General features: G+C 54.2%; 1 pseudogene; it reads right to left on the reverse strand.

The window, feature by feature from the left end:
* Window positions 1-3,110: 3,110 nt before the first annotated feature.
* On the reverse strand, window positions 3,111-12,578 carry LOC114211133 (gasdermin-A-like; annotated as a pseudogene).
* Between the last annotated feature and the right edge of the window lie 3,000 nt (window positions 12,579-15,578).

Consider the following 15,578-nt stretch of genomic DNA (forward strand, 5'->3'; position numbering starts at 1 on the left):
AATTAATTACTAGAATGATTTCAATCATTATACAGTACAGTTGAAGATACTAAGGCCTATGGGAAAATTAAGGGAGACTGGGCGTGCTGGGCAGAGGACCAGTTAGCAATTCAGTAGGGTGGACAAGGGTAGGTGTCGTAAAGAAGGTAGCATGTGAGCCGGGACTGAAGGAGGGAAGGCAGTTAGCAGTGAGGGTGTCTGCGGAAAGGGGTCCTGGATAGGCAGAGCTGAGAGCAAGTGCAGAACCCTCAAAGCAAAACAGTGCCTGAGGGGCAGTGGGGGCCAGGGAGGGAGGTGCGGTCAGAGGGGTAATGGGATCGCATCACATAAAGCCATAGCAGCCACCAGAAGACTTTGGCCTTTGCTCTGAGTCATCAGAGGGCTCTGAGTGAGGACTGATATAAACTGATATCTTTGGTAAGGTTTAACTCTAACTCTCTAACTGCCAAGAACAGACTGAGATGAGGCAAGACAGAAGCAAGGAGACCAATTAAGGAATTGCAAGAGGCAATTAATCGAGGCAAGAAATAACGGCAGATCATTGCAGTGGGTGTGGTGAGAAGGAATGAGATCCGGTATATAGTCTGAGGGAGAGCCACAGGTGTCCCCAGCAGATCGGAGTCAAGAATGATCCAAGTTTGGGGCTTGAACACCTGCAAGGAGGGATGGGGTGGGAAGGAAGTGGGAAGGAGGTGATTGGCACATATTTTGCAGGAGCAGGGAGATTATCTCTGGCTCAGTAAGCACTAGCATTTTTCACTAGTTGAGGGCTTTTGCCCTGAGATTCTGGCCCCGTTGGCCCAGTGCGGGAGTATTTCTCCAGGAGCATTAGGTGGCGAGACGCTGGGAGATGGGAGGGGCATGGAAGGTGGACACCAAAACGGTTTGGGTAGGGGAAAGACTCCACTGTATGGGTTCTGGTCCCCCTTCTGCCTGTCGGTGGCTTTATGACCCATTCTCCCTATTTCTAAGGTCTCACCTCAGACCTGGAAAAGCTGCTCAGGCAACACTGGCCTCCAGGCTGTGCCCTATGTGCTTTTGGGAGGTCCAAAGAAAGGGGAGAGCTGCACGGGGATGGTCAAAGGCAGAGAGATGCTTCTTCTTTCAGACCCCCATGGCTACAAGGCAGCTCCACTATCCTGCTCAGACCCCCATGGCTACAAGGCAGCTCCACTATCCTGCTCAGACCCCCATGGCTACAAGGCAGCTCCACTATCCTGCCTCCTCTGCTGGCCACAAGCTCACAGCTCCTGGGGACTCTGACTTAGCTGCTGAAAGGGGATTTTAGACAAGGGCCTTCCTGTGAGAACTGTTAGGGTGGGCTCTCTACAGGGTCCTACAAAGGGAGGAAAATAGTTCTGAGGGGCCACTGCATGTGAGCATGTTATTGAAGGGGTACAAACACATGGAGTGCTGGTTCACAACCCTCTTGGGAGCTTCAGCTTCCTGGGTATGATCTGAAACTGACCCCTGTAGTGAGAGGGCAGGGAGAGAGCCCTAAGAAAGCGGCAGGCCACTCCAGGGGGTTAGTTTTAATATCAGTGAAGGGAACTTACATACGGGTCTTGCGTTGGGCGGCAACAAGACGAATGGATCCCTGCATCTGCCCTCCAAATCTTAAAAGTTTATAAAGAGGCCCTAACTGTGCTCATTTATACACCATGTAGGTGTTTTCAACATCACATCACCATCTCAAGGCTATGTCCTTGAGACAGCCTCTGAGAGCAGGAAAAGCAAGCGTAACCTTCATTCCAAGGACAGGGTACGGGGTGAGGCAGAGCCTGGGAGTGCCTGGGTCCAGGTCACAGGTCAATTGGCAGTCACGTCTTTTTGATGATATTCTCTAACATGGAGATATTTTTACCCCTGCATTACAGGAGAGGAAACAGAAGTTCAGAGAGGTTAAGAAACTTGGCCTAAGTTCACACAGCTACCTGCAAGATGATTTGTATGAACGCATGGGAATAACACTGATGGACAAATGTTACCAAAATGTCAATACTGCTTATATCTGGGTAGTGGACTTAGGAGATAGAAGCGTTCTTCATACATTTCTGAGACTTTTGTTAATTTTTTTTTACAAAGGCCATTGTTAGGTAAGTTTTATCAGTGGAAAAGAACATACACTGTGACAGCGGCGCCTGGGCAAAACCAGGGGCTCTGTCCGGGGTTTTGTTTCGGCTGCGGAGGGCTCCGCCAAGTAAAGAGAACCGAGCACGGCGGTCCAGGACCGGCAGCCCCCAGGAGTCCTCAGCTTCTTCCTCTCCCTCGCCCTGCGCGCGCAAGGCACGCACACGCACGGACGCACGGACGCACGCGCACGCGCACTCCTTCACAGCTCCTCCACGTCACGGCCATGTCGGGTCGTGCGAGTTTTGGCGGAGATGCTTCCTACCGTGAAAGGACTCCGGTTCTTCGCTGTGCGGCGTCGCTGGCAAGTTCCCACCACCAGACAAGGCTCTGCGGAGGGCCCGGCCCAGGAGTCCCAGCCCGCAGGCCCGCGCCAGCCAAATGGAACTTTCCCCCATCTTCCTCATCCTGCGCCGGGAAAGCAGGCCGGGCTGAGCGTTAAGGGGAGACTGTCAGGTCCTCTGTGCAGCTGGGGAAAGGTCCTGCAGCTTCCTCCAGAGTAGCCAGACGACCCGTAATAGCCACGTCACGCAATAATAGCTGACAGCCGAGCACTGTCCTGAGCACTTTCTCTACAACTTTGAAGTCTTCGCTACGGTCCTGTGAGCTAGGGATTCTTAGCCCATTTCATAGGGGGTTAAGGTTGCAGGAGAGGGGAGTAACTTGCTACAGATAGAGCTACACAGCTGTCGGTGGTGGGGCGGTGGATGGAGCCCCGGTTCTTCCGGAAACAGCTTCTACTGCCTCTCAAGGAAGAATTCTGATCCAACGTGAGACTCTACACTAACGTGTGCCCCGCCCCCTCGCATCTGGATGGGTGACTAATGTCTGGAGACCAGTCCTGAAAGGGATGGAGGAAAGCGTGTGCGCCAGTCCTGGTGGAGCCCATAATCACCCATGGCTGCCTGGGCCAGCAGCTCCCTGGAGGCAGGAGGACTGGAACCCTGGGGGAGGATGTGGCACCCTTCCCAGCCACTGGCCTAGGGGGCTACGGGGCTGGGTGCAGCCAGCATCTGCAGCCCTGCAAGGGACCCCTAGAGTGCAGAGAGCTGTGGTACCAGGTCAGGGTCCCACATGAGTCGCTGGCTAGGCCCCTGCAGCTCCAGTCCACAGCTCTCCACCAGGCTCAGGGAGAGGGCTGCATCCTCACTCTGTAGGGATGAGAGGACTTCTAGTGGGAGAGAGAAGGTGGTTTCCTCCATCTGATTAAAGTTTGGCTCTAAGATACTCGCCACCTGCAAGGAACCACTCAGAATGAACAGGCAGGTCTCCCAGGTCCTGCATCCGTGGAACTCACCCTGAGGGTGGGAGCCTGGGGCCAGTGCTCCCCCCATCTCCCACTACAGCTGAGGCTTGGCAAAATAGTGTACCCCCAACACTGCTCTTCACACACTGGCTGGAGTCACTGGTTTCCAACACTCCCTAGTAGCTCCCAGCCTCTGCCTGTGCTGTTCTGCCTGGATTCTGCCTCCCACCTCCCCCATCTTTTCATCCATGAATTCATGAACTGCATGGAGGGGTCACCCCCTGGGAAATGCCCCTGAACCCTGTAGTTGGTGTCCTCATAGCCACCAAAGCCACCCCATAGCTGTCTGAGCTAAAGCAGGCACTCTCTGTTGTCACTGGTTTGCATAGTCCCTTAACCAGACTGTGAGGGGTGGAACCTCTTTCACTTTGTATTCTCAGCCCCAGCAGAGGGCCTGGTGGCACAAGGTATGGATTCAGTATAATCAATAAACCCACATGTGAGTGAATGTGGCCCACCCAGCAGAGGTTGCACAGGCCTGGGCACTCAGAAGTCAGAGCCAGGGAGTGCCCCCTCTGTGAGTCAGTGCTGATAAAGGGCTCTCAAGGGACTGCGGACCGGACCCCCGACAGACCACTTGGGATATTCCCCCAGATATCTTCCCTCCACACCCTGTCCTGGCCTCCAGGCTCTCACCAGCTCCAGCTGCTGGGGCATGATCCTTCTCTCCATGGACTGGGTCAGCAGGCAATGTTGGGTGTCACTGAGCACTGTTGAGAGATAGGGGTTGAGGGCCACTGAGCATCTGAGGCATCTTGCGTGTCTCCTCGTGGGCCCTAGTAACCCAGGAATGGCTGGGATGCTGGAGCCCTAAAGTGGAGACAAGCTCTACTACATACCTCTTGGGCCATCCTTCCTGAGAAGGTTCAAGAAGGCGGGAACTGTGCCTGCCCTGGAAGTGCTGAGCAAGTTGCCACCCCTTCCAACCCCTCAGTTTCCCTAAAACACAACCCATGAAGAGTGGATGGTGGGCTTCACTTTACGAAGGGTTTTCACATTAGCTCATTTGCTCCCCAGTGGCTTTGTAAGGTGGTTATTAGCCAGGATAAGGTGATTCCTCATCCTGTCAGGGGCAAAACTACAGTGAGAACCCAGGTTGGCCTGATTCCAAACATGAAGCTCCAATCTTGGGGAATAGCATGCCTCTAGCCCCATGGGGGCATCTCTGCCCCTCAATCTCCTTTTCATGCATGGGGAGGGACCTAATGGATGTTGGGCACCATGATGTACAGACATGTGTTCAGTAGATCGAGCATATGAGTAATACAAACCATAACACTTGCTTTCATGGCACTTATATTTCTGGCAGGAGGAGGCTGATGATAAACAGTAAACACAGCCTTGTGAATATTTGGGGGGAAGAGTATAGCGGGCAGAGGGAATGCCCAGTGCAAAGATCCCGAGGCAGAGTAGGCTGACTTGTTCAAGCAACGACAGCCCGGGGAGTGCCATGGCTTGAAGTGCAGGAAGCAAGGTGGAAAGTCGTGAAGGCTAGTGGGAAGGGGACTGCCAAGAGGCAGCTGGTGGAGGCTGATGGGGAGCTGTGGCCTCCGTGTGTGTGGTGACAGGGCCAAGGCCTTTCTAGTCAGCAGCACGAGCAGTTGGAGGAAGCACTGGGAATCTGTGGGCACTGCAGCACCTGTCCATCAGGGATCCTTCAGAGATGAATGGCTGCTACTTCACTTCTGGCCCCCAAATCTCATGGTGGTTCCTCTTTTGGGGGATTCTACCCAGAACCCAGAGAAGGAGGCTCTGGGAAATGAAGATCCCACCTTCCTAAGGTGACAACAGAACAGCCTGGCCCAGGCTTCAAAGCCTCTGTCCTGCCTGCCGCAGCACTTCCGTCCACACTGCAGGCCACCAGTGAGGGGATCCTATTTCTACCTCCCTCTGTGGGCCTTGCCTCCATTCTGGGTTGGACAGACACTCTCATGCTGTTGGTAACTCTGTCTATATTGGTGTGAGGTCTGTCCCCACTCCAGACTGAAAGAGGAGAGCGGCTGCCTCAGTTTTTCCTGGTGCCTTGTTGACACACAGTGGGTGCTCAGTAAATCATCACTGAAGGAAGGGCTGGAGCATCCTGCAAGGTGAGTGCCGATTACCCTCACTTAATGCGCAAGCAAAATGAGGAAATGGGGGCTGTGCTTTTCCATGCTGACTTTGGACGGAGCTTGGACAGAGAATCATATGTGAGTGGGAACGGCCTGGGACCGTCCAGAGCACAGAACAGACAGGAGAGGGCTCACTCAGAGAAGGTGGTCAGGGAACACAAGGGCTGCTGGGCAGGGGCCTTGGGAGGACTTCCCTCTGGACTCTCTTCCTCTCCACCCCAGCCCCTTGTGTATCCCTCTTACCCACAGGAGCTCCAAGAATGCAGAGGATGGCCCTGCCTTTCGAGGTCAACAGCCTGCCTGAGGGGTTCTGGACGGTGCTTAGGATGAAGCCCCCAGGGCCAACCAGCTGTCCCAGCACCCCAGTGTCCAGGGCCTGTTCCATCTGCAGGGCAGGGGCAAAGGGGAGCAAGGACAGGCTGTGGGTCTCGTCCTCTGCCCCCTAGCCCTGCCCCCAATCCTCCAAGCTCCTGTTCCCCACCCCCTGGCACTGTGCCCCCTCTGATGCCAGTGAGGATGGAATGAGCCTGGGTTCTGACGCCAGCAGTGCTGAGCCAGGTCCCTCATTTTGGCTTTAGTGAGCAAATGCTCAGCGAGTGTCTGACACAAAAGCTGGCACAGGCCCGTGCTTGGTCACCACAGGGCCGTCCTCACGCTGCCATCCAAGGTTGGGCGCTTCCGAGACTCAGAGCACATCCCTACTCCTGCTTCTCATTTCCCTGTTCCGCCCCCCTTTCCTGGATCCCAGTCCCCAGCCCCTGGTCCAGGCTATGGGCCCCTTACCGTGTCCTCGAGTTCCTGCAGGGCCCGAGGGTCTTGGAGCAGCTCTTGGAGGGCACTGAGCAGCGGGTGCCGCAGCTCTGCGGGCAGCGTGGCCAGGTCCTGCAACTGGACACCCACCTGCCTCTGCAGGCCCTGGAAGTTGGGCTCCTCACCGGGGGCCCAACTGTAGGCTGAGGCTGTGGGGAGAGGATAGGTCCGCCTGGGCGCAGGCCCCCTGCCCAGGGCTAGCCTGCCCAGTTATTCCGCCTAACCAGGAGGCCCTGGTGTCAGTCCTGGCCTGGTGAAGCGCCCACCTCATGCAGAGCCCTCTTGTCTGTGCCTACTTTTCATTCCTCCATCCCTCCCTCCCTCCGTCCATCCGTCCTTCCCTTCCTTCCTTCCATAAACATTTACTGAGTACCCACCGCATAAGCAGGTAGCAGTCATGAGTCTTACCCCTGCCTTTCCCTATTTCCTGCACCTCATTCTCCTTCCTCCTTCTCCCCCTCCTGCTCAGAGCCCATGCTTCAGCTGGAAGATGGCCCTCCTCGCCCCTGGACATGGGGTGATGGCATGGTAGAGGGAAGGGACCCCAAGAGCAATGTCAGGGCATTCTCTGTGGGAAGGGATGATTTCTGGTTGGTTTCCAGGCCCTGGGCAGGACTCCTTACCTCCACTAAAGTCTCGACCGAGCTTTCTTTCAGGCAGGTACAGAACAGCCGTGTGGGAGCACAGGTGGGGCAAAAGAGGAAAGTGCCTGAGAGGGAGGCAGACAGTTAGCAATTATGGGGCTCCTACGGTGTGCAGGCCAGAGAGCCAGGGGCCTCACAGCTTCATCTCCTGTGCCTCACAGCACTCTGTGGGCAGGCAGCATGAGCCCGTTTACATACGAGGATGCTGAAGCTTGAGACATTTGCTGACGCCTCCAGGGCCACACAGAGGGCAAATGGCAAAGCCGCCATTCAGACCTCAGTGCACTGGACTCAGGCTCCTGCTCTTTTCAGAGGGCAAGGGTGGCTGGATCCTCCTCCACCTCCTCCTCCTCCCCCTACCCAAGGCCAACCCTGCAGATTCAGTGGGCCAGATCTGAACATCAGAGCGGTCCCACCCTGGGCTCAGTCCCCAGCCCATCTCTGGGCTGCAGCATTGTTGGGAGAGCAAACCCCCCACCTCCCACTGGTTGCCCCTGGGCTAAGGATGGGCAGGACCGCCCAGTCCGCAGGATTCTCTGTGCTAAGTAGATGACACAGCCCTTTCTCCCATCAAATGCAACCTCTCCCTGACCTCCCCCCCACTCCTGGGCTAAGTGGGGCGCAGACTGGGTTGTAAGCCCTCCTGGACAGCAGACCTCGGGGCCCCTCCCTGCTCCTCAGATCCTTGTAGAGCTGCCAGAAGGTGGAGCTGTCTGGCTGAGTGCTCAGGCCACTGGGAAATAGTCTTGTCTTCTCTCGCTGCTCCACATGTGCAGGTAGCCCTGCCCCTCTGCCAGCCCTCCCAGAGGCAGTCCTGTCTTTGCTGCCCCTGCGCCTCCAGCCTCCACTTACCCCAGCAGTCCTCTCTCATCCCCAGCTGCAGCACCCTGTAGGCCAGGACAGTGCCCTGGGTGATGGTCACTGCCTTCTCTTTGGCCATGTGGCTCTGACCCTGGAGCTAGGAAGGAGACAGGGAGAACAGGACCTCAAGTCCACACAGGACTCAAGGACCAGCAGGAAGCTGTCTTCAGGGCAGACAGGAGCAGGGGACGGGGAGACGCAGGAGGAGGGACGGCATGGGTCTCTCTTGGTGATCAGTGTAGGGGTTTTAGAGGTTGGAGGGGAGAGGAAGATCCACAAGCAGGGGATGGGGAACACTCAGGCAGCAAGAACAGCAAAATAGGTTGCATACAAGATATTTCCAGAAAAAAACCCCAAGGCGTTCTGAGGTCAAAGCAATACACATTGGCATGGTAAAAGCTCTAAAAAGTCCCAAAGTAAAGAAACGGTTTCGTTTAGGGTTGTTAAGCACTGTCCAGAGTTTGGGGTACCGGCTTTGGGAAATGCTGAGCTGGAGTCATGAGGCACCGCAGCCGGATCCCCTCCAAGTGGTCTTTGAGTCATCCCCTCTCACTCAGAGGTGGAGACCCCGGCGCGGCGGGCGGGGGCAAGCCCTGGGAGGCGCAGGGCCCCCCTGCTATCACCCTACTCCCACAGGGAAAATGCAGTTTAAAAGCAACAGTAAGATGGGGCGGCTGGGCGGCTCGTTAAGTCAGTTAAGTGTCCCGACTCTTGATCTGGGCTCTGGTCGGTCATGATCTCAGCGTCCTGGGATCAAGCCCTGCCTTGGGCTTTGCGCTCAGCGGAGAGTCTGCTTGTCCCTCTGCCCCTCCCCCCACTCATGCGCATGCACACGCGTTCGCTCTCTCTCAAATAAATAAAATCTTAAGAAACAACAACAAACCAACACCTCCTTTCCCCTGGCACTTGTTTGGCCTGAATCCAGCTCCACGTTCTGGCCAGTGGGGTGCACACGGATGGAGGTGGAGTGTGCACATCCTTTTCTCCCTTCTGCCGGCTGCGTTGTGGACATGAGTAATGGGGCTAGAGCAGCCATCTCGCACCAGAAAGTGGCAGAGTGACAAAACAGAAAGAGCTAGGTCTCTGATCACTACGATCCGCCACTGCAGAGCCACTACCTTAGGCTCCTACCTGGACTTTCACCTAAGAGAGAAATCCTCTTCTTGTTTAGAGCCACCGTCATTTCAGGTGTCCGTCACTCACCACCAGGCTGGCTCACTGTCCTGGCCCTTCCCACGGAGAGTCCCCTGTCCCAGGACAGCCCTCGCTCCGGTAAGCTGGGAAGGCTGGCTACCCTATACTGACCCCAGTCCCATGACACACCTGGAGTCCCACAGAGTAAGAAATCAGCAGCAAATATGTAACCCCAAGATGGTTCCCTGCCCCTCAGCTACTCCCTCCCTCCCCTTATATTGTCCCCTGTCCTTCCCACAACTGGCAAGTGGAGTGAGGCTGCATATTTTAACATCTCAGTGACATCTCAAATAACCCTTGATTAGAAGGCCAGCCATCTGCTGGGTTCAGAGGTGGTATTATAGTGTAACCGGTTTGATTAAACACATGGGTGTTGGAACCAGGTAGGCCCAGTCTGGATTTTGGCTCTAGCACTTGCTTGCTGTGTGCTCCTGAGGAAGGAGCTTAACCTCTTTTCTTCCTTCCTTTTCTTTTTTTTAGAGAGAGTGAGAGAGAATCTCTAGCAGGCTCCACCCTCAGCACAGAGCCCGATGCGGGGCTCCATCTCAATCCTGACATCATGACCTGAGCCAGAATCAAGAGTCAGATGCTTAACCAACTGAGCCACCCAGGTGCCCCTTAACCTCTTTGAGCTCCAGGTTCAGCTCCCAGAAAACCTGACATATAGTACCCACCCTATAGGATCATCAGGAGGGATGGATGAGAAAAATCGATAGAGAACATTTTGTACTGTGTTCTAGCTTCTAAACAGTATTCAGCAATGGAAGCTAGAGATTGACTGATAGGTGATCCATACGCACCTGCATTCCTGTGAGGCTGAGTCACACTTAATTTGTGGGAGACAAGAGTCCCAGAGCCCCAGGATACTAGTGTGGGTCCCACACTTCCTATGTCACCATGGGGACCTGAGGCCCACAGGCACTAAATGACCTAAAGACTGAGCTGGTGAGGAGCAGATCTGGGACGTGGAAGGCACATGGAAGGAAACGGAGTGTCCCTGCACCAGTGTCTTCAGCAACTTCCCCACATTGCTGCCTAATCTCCCTTGGTTCTCCTCCGGGGTGAGAACTGGCAAACTCAGAGGGTCGAGTGACTTGCCTGAGGCCACACAGCTAGCCAGGGGCAGGGCTGGGATTTGTACCCAGGTGTGCCTGGTTCCAAAGCTGATGCAAACCCCCTCCTCGGTGATAACAACGCTGGCAGCACAAAGAATCATCTGGAGGGAGTTAGAAGATACCAGCCAGTGGGGCCCATTCTAGACTGATGAAAACAGAATGGGGCGGGGAAGTGTTGGGTATTTTCAAATAAAAACCAAAACAGAGGGCACCTGGGTGGCTCAGTCAGTTAAGCATCTGCCTTCGGCTCAGGTCATGATCCCAGGGTCCTGGGATTGAGCCCCGCATCGGGCTCTGTGCTTGGGATGGGGGGGGGGGGAAGCCTGCTTCTCCCTCTCCCACTCCCCTGCTTGTGTTCCCTCTCTCGCTGTGTCTCTCTCTGTGAAATAAATAAATAAAGTCTTAAAAAAAACAAAAACAAAACAAAAAATCAAAACAGCTTTCCAGATGACTCTAACGTGTCATCAGAATTGAGAGCCACAACACAAGCACCCAGGAATCCCATTCTTGTTTAGATGGGGCGATTTTTAGTGGGGCAGCCCTTTAGCAGGAGTTAGGGTGGAGTGGGAGCTCTTTGGTGGCTGCCAGCATCCCCAGCACACCCGAATTTGCACCCCTGGGGCACACCCTGCACCTTTAAATGGCCCGGCCCAAGGAAGACCAGCCGTCCTGCTTCCTCTGCGTTGCTGAGGCTCTGAAGCACGGTGTCATGCGTGGTCTCCACGGCCTCGGTCACCACATACAGGCTCTCCTTCTCCTTCCGGCGTTGCAGCTCCCTGAGGAACGAGGGCTTCGGGGTCCTCAGTTTCCTGTAAGGGTGTGTAGGGGTGGGGCAGGCTCCTGGGACCAGGCCTCCCCTGGTGTGACTGGCCTGGACTTAGGGACTGCTTGCTTAAGGTTGCTTGGGGGTGGCTAGAAAGGGAGAGAAACTGAGGGGAGTGTGACATCTGTCTTCTACAAGGTATAAAATGTCCAGACCAGAGGCCACCATGTGGCTTTCTACAAGCTGAGTTGGATAAAAGGCTTATGTTTATTTGGCCCATGAGATGTTCAGAATTTTTGAGAAAATATTAAAATTGGTAGGTTTCACACAAAAATCTCAATTTCTAGCTTCTCTGAAGAAATGGTGCCACCCAGCTCACAGTCCTGCCAGGTAAAAGCCCCAGCAGCTGCGGCTCAGCTCTAGGCAGGCTGGTGTCCGCAGTTAGCCATAGTCTTCAACACTCCCTATTGCCTCCCACTCAGCAGCTACCACGTTTCTGTTTTGTTTTTTTGTTTGTTTGTTTGTTTGTTTTCCATCTAGGTTGAAATATCTGACTTAAAATAAGCCCTTCTCACCACCCACCCCCTTGTCCCTGGGACCCTGGGCTCTCTGCTAATGGTGGACTCTCCCATCCCAACCCACTCTTCAGAGGGGCTTCGTTGGAGGTCCTCAAGCTGGCCGGAGCCTTGGGCTTTTCTCTCCTGCCCTCTGATCCCTACTCCAGCCCACAGACCTCAGCCAGGAGAGCCCCGCCGGCCTGGTTGGCCCACCGGACTCTCACGTCTTCATCAGAGTTTCCCAGGTGTGAGGGGAAACCATGAGTGTGTGTACAGTCAGTGTGGAGCTGTGGATCACCCCACTGTTCCCTGTCACCTGCACCGGCAGCCCGGTGCCCACACTCATGGCCCCTGTCACGGCTCCTGCCACCATCTCCCGGGTCTGGATGGATTGGCTCCGGTTCAACTCTGCGGGAAGAGAGGTCCAGGTGGCGAGCAAGGCAGGTTTGAGCGTGGCTAAGGCCTCAGCCCTGGGGTCCAATTTGGCCTCCACCACTTACTGGCTGGGTGTGACCCTGAGCAAGCCACTTAACTCTTGGAGCCTCAGTTGCCCCATTTAAAAAAGGGGAGGGAAGAGTGACAGGGTCTTCCCCCAAGGGTGGTTGTGAGGATTAACTGAGGAACTGTCAGCATGGGCTCTGACACACAGCAAGCACTTGACCCATGTTAAACCATTACTGTTGTTTAAAATTATCATTACTTATCACACAACTGGGGACGGGAGGAAGAAAAACATGGGTTCATCCTTCCCCTACATGGAGGATAGGTGTCCACGGGGTGTCTGGGCAGAGGCTGTCTGCTTTCTCAGCCACGCGAGTCTGTCTTTTTTGCAACACTCTGCTACCCACAGGCCCCACCTGAAAGTACCTGGGATGGGGGAGCTGGGCTCCAGTGCATCCATGAGGGAGAAGTCTGTAGGGATGAAGGGGGTGTCCCAAGGCCAGGGGGGGCGTCTGTGCTTCTTCCTCACCAGGCAGAAGGGGCGCAGGTGTGGGGCGCTGTTCAGGCTGTCGGCGGGCACCAGCTCCCCTCTCCTGCCCAGTTCTCTGACCACACTCCCGGCGTCCCTTGCAAACAGGGACGACATGTTCCTGGAGGAGCGAAGAGAGGGCAGGTGTCCTACAAGGCTGTGGGGACCTTGGTGAAGTCTCAGCTGAACTGAGTTTCCAGCAGAAGTGTGAGGAGTGGGGAGCCCTGAGCAGACTTCTCCCAGGTGCTTCTGACCCAGCGCTGGGTTCTGAAGTCTGCAGATACGTGGAAATCCCACGTGGTCAAAACCACCCTGGAAATAGCCTTTAAATCGCTCCCCTCCTGCCAGTGTGGGACCTGGAGAAGCTCCAAGGCTAAGGACTCCCTTCTTAGTTTTAGAACAGGTGTTCTCTTGGGAACATTACTAAATCTCTCTGCTCCTTGGTGTCCTCAGCTGTAAAGTAGAAATTTATTCATATTTATATAAGATATAGACAATCACTATAACAGTACATCCTCCATTGGACTGTTATGAGGACTAACAAGTTGATGTTGGCATATGTTGATAAGCTGTTACCCTTTGTGTTCTGGCCTTGCTTGCTTTGCTGAGGTAGTGGGTGCCCAGGTGGGCGGGAGGAGGGAGAGGAGATGGGTGTGGCATGAGAAGGGAACAGGGATTCCTCTCTCTCCTTGCTCCTCTTAGCACACATAATTGAGTTTTCTGGGTAGAGGCATCTAGAGTGAGCCTCTGTTTCCCCCTCCGGTGGGCCCCAGTAGCATTTTGTTCCTACGTCTTTGATGGAGTTTGCCATTTCTGTGAGCACCTTCCTGAGGTGGGCCCTGGCAGTCACCGAAGGCTTGTGAGCAGGGCAGTGACACTGCAAGCCGGTGCACGTGTTTTAGGACCAGCACTCACCGCCCACTGGAAAGAGGAAACTGCAGGAGCTTATGACTACCGTCCAGGGGAGTGGGACCCAGGGCTCCAGTGTGATGTGGGGGCCAGCCTTGTCTGCAGCCCCAGGGAAAGGAGGCAGCTGAGGGACCCGCTTCGCCACTAGGCACGGTGCCCAGGGCCCACGCTACTTTTAGGGCCCATGAAAATGTTTTAATTTACTTTAAAATCAGAAGAAAGAAAGAAGCTTTTAGGTCTAAGAGAGTGTCTTAATACAGAATATTAATATATTCGTCTTTATGCCAATAATCTTTTTTTCCTTTTCTGTCCAACTTAAAGTCAAAGAGAAACTTCCGTGTTGTTGGGAAATGGGCCAACACAGCCTTAAATGACAATATTTTCTATTTCTACGGAGGAAGGGGCCCCACAAAGTAACTGCGGCCTGGGGAAGCGCGGGCCTGCACAGGCCTGTAGGGGGCGCCAGAGGCGCGTCCACACGAGCGCGGAGAGGGGCGGCTGCGGGGGCGCCGAAGGGAGTTGGTGCTGGCTCAGGTAGTGACCGAGAGGACCCTGGGGGACCGTCTGAGGGCAGCGCCAGCGCCAGCTCGGAATCGGGGAGGGGAAGTAGACGCTCTCCAAAGGGTGGGGGGCGGGTGCAGAGAAGGACAGGCCGGGAGAGGCCGGGGGGGGGGGGAGGGGGGACTGCGGGACTGCTCTCCTGCCTGGGGCCCCCTCCCTGCCCCCCAGTCCCGCCACCCCTCCAGGACCCGGGATCCCCGGCCCCCACACCCACCTGAGGCCCTGGGTGGCTGCCCGTAGGGCGGTGGCTGGGTGACCGTTCCGGACTGTAGGCTGTGCCCAGCGCAGGAACTCTCTAGAACCTGCGTCTAGCACTACAGGGTTTCCAGCCCGGCCCCTGCCCCGGTGTCGTGGTACCCCACCCTCTCCAGCCCTGACCCTGACGCATGGGATGAACCTCCAGCTTTCAATAACGGCGCGTGGACTTACATTAATGCTTAGGCTTTGTGTTCTTTAATCAAAGCTGATCCGATCCCACCCCCTCTTTCCTGCCCCCCCTTTCTTCCATTGCTTCTCCCCAGAGACAATCACTTTAAATGTGTTGCTTGTTTTGGTAATTACCTCCCTTATTTCTTGCTGAAAGGGCATTCTTGAGATATAATTCACAAGCCATACAGTTCACCCCTTGAAAGTGTACAAATCAGTGGCTTTAGTATATTTACAGACTTGTGCAGCCATGACCGCAGTCAGTTTTAGAACATTTTCATTACTGCCCACCCTAACCACTGTGATGTACTTTCTGGGCTCTCTGGATTTGCCTCTTCTACGTATTTCATATGAACAGGATAATATAATATGTGACCTTTTGTGTCTGACATCTCTTAATAATAACCTTGCTCAGTTGTAGGCATTGTCCGTGGACTTACACCAGGGAAGATGAGGATTTAGGGTCTCCTTGGCTCTACACCACACCACAGGTCCCATCACAATTATGACTATGTAAACACTACTCAGCTCTTAATAAACCATAATTATTTTCCTTCTCCTGTAGGATTTTTGTTTTGTTTCTCATGGTCATTTTTTGTTTATTTTTCCTTCTATTTTCTATGTGTTTGTATCTAATTAAATCCAAACTGCCAGTTCCTTAAATCTTGTATTTAATATCTCAGATTCGAGGTATTCTATCAATTTGCTCTTCCTGGAGAAATCTCCCCCTAAGCCTTCCTATCTGCTCAGATGGGGACTACTTGTCCTTTGCCCCCCCCCCCCCCCCAGCTGTCATCCCGGGAATGCCCCTGTCTCTATTCTGCAGTAAGTCTTTTCCCTGTAGCCAATATCTTCCTCCTGGGTCTCTCTTCATTTTGTTGTATCACATCCTCTCATAGTTTTCTGGGAAATGGAACATAGACAGTAATTTTTAAAAATTTTTGTCTGAAAATGCCCTTATTCTACCTTCAAAGTTGATGTAGACTTCTAGGTGGAAATAATTTTCCATCAAAATATAGGAAGTCATTGTTCCATTGCCTCTGGTTTGCTATGTGTGGTTGTAATTTAAAGTTATTCTTTTCTTTTTCTTTCTTTTTTTTTAGAGGGGGAGGGGCAGAGGGAGAGGGAGAGAGAGAATCTCAAGCAGGCTTCATGCCCAGTGGGGAGCCTGAGGCAGGGCTTGATCTCAGGACGCTGAGATCTTGACCTGAGCTAAAATTA

Source organism: Eumetopias jubatus, unplaced genomic scaffold, assembly GCF_037043125.1.
Source record: "Eumetopias jubatus isolate StellerSeaLion01/CBP00866 unplaced genomic scaffold, mEumJub1_p1.0 scaffold_4, whole genome shotgun sequence".
NCBI lineage: Eukaryota > Metazoa > Chordata > Mammalia > Carnivora > Otariidae > Eumetopias > Eumetopias jubatus.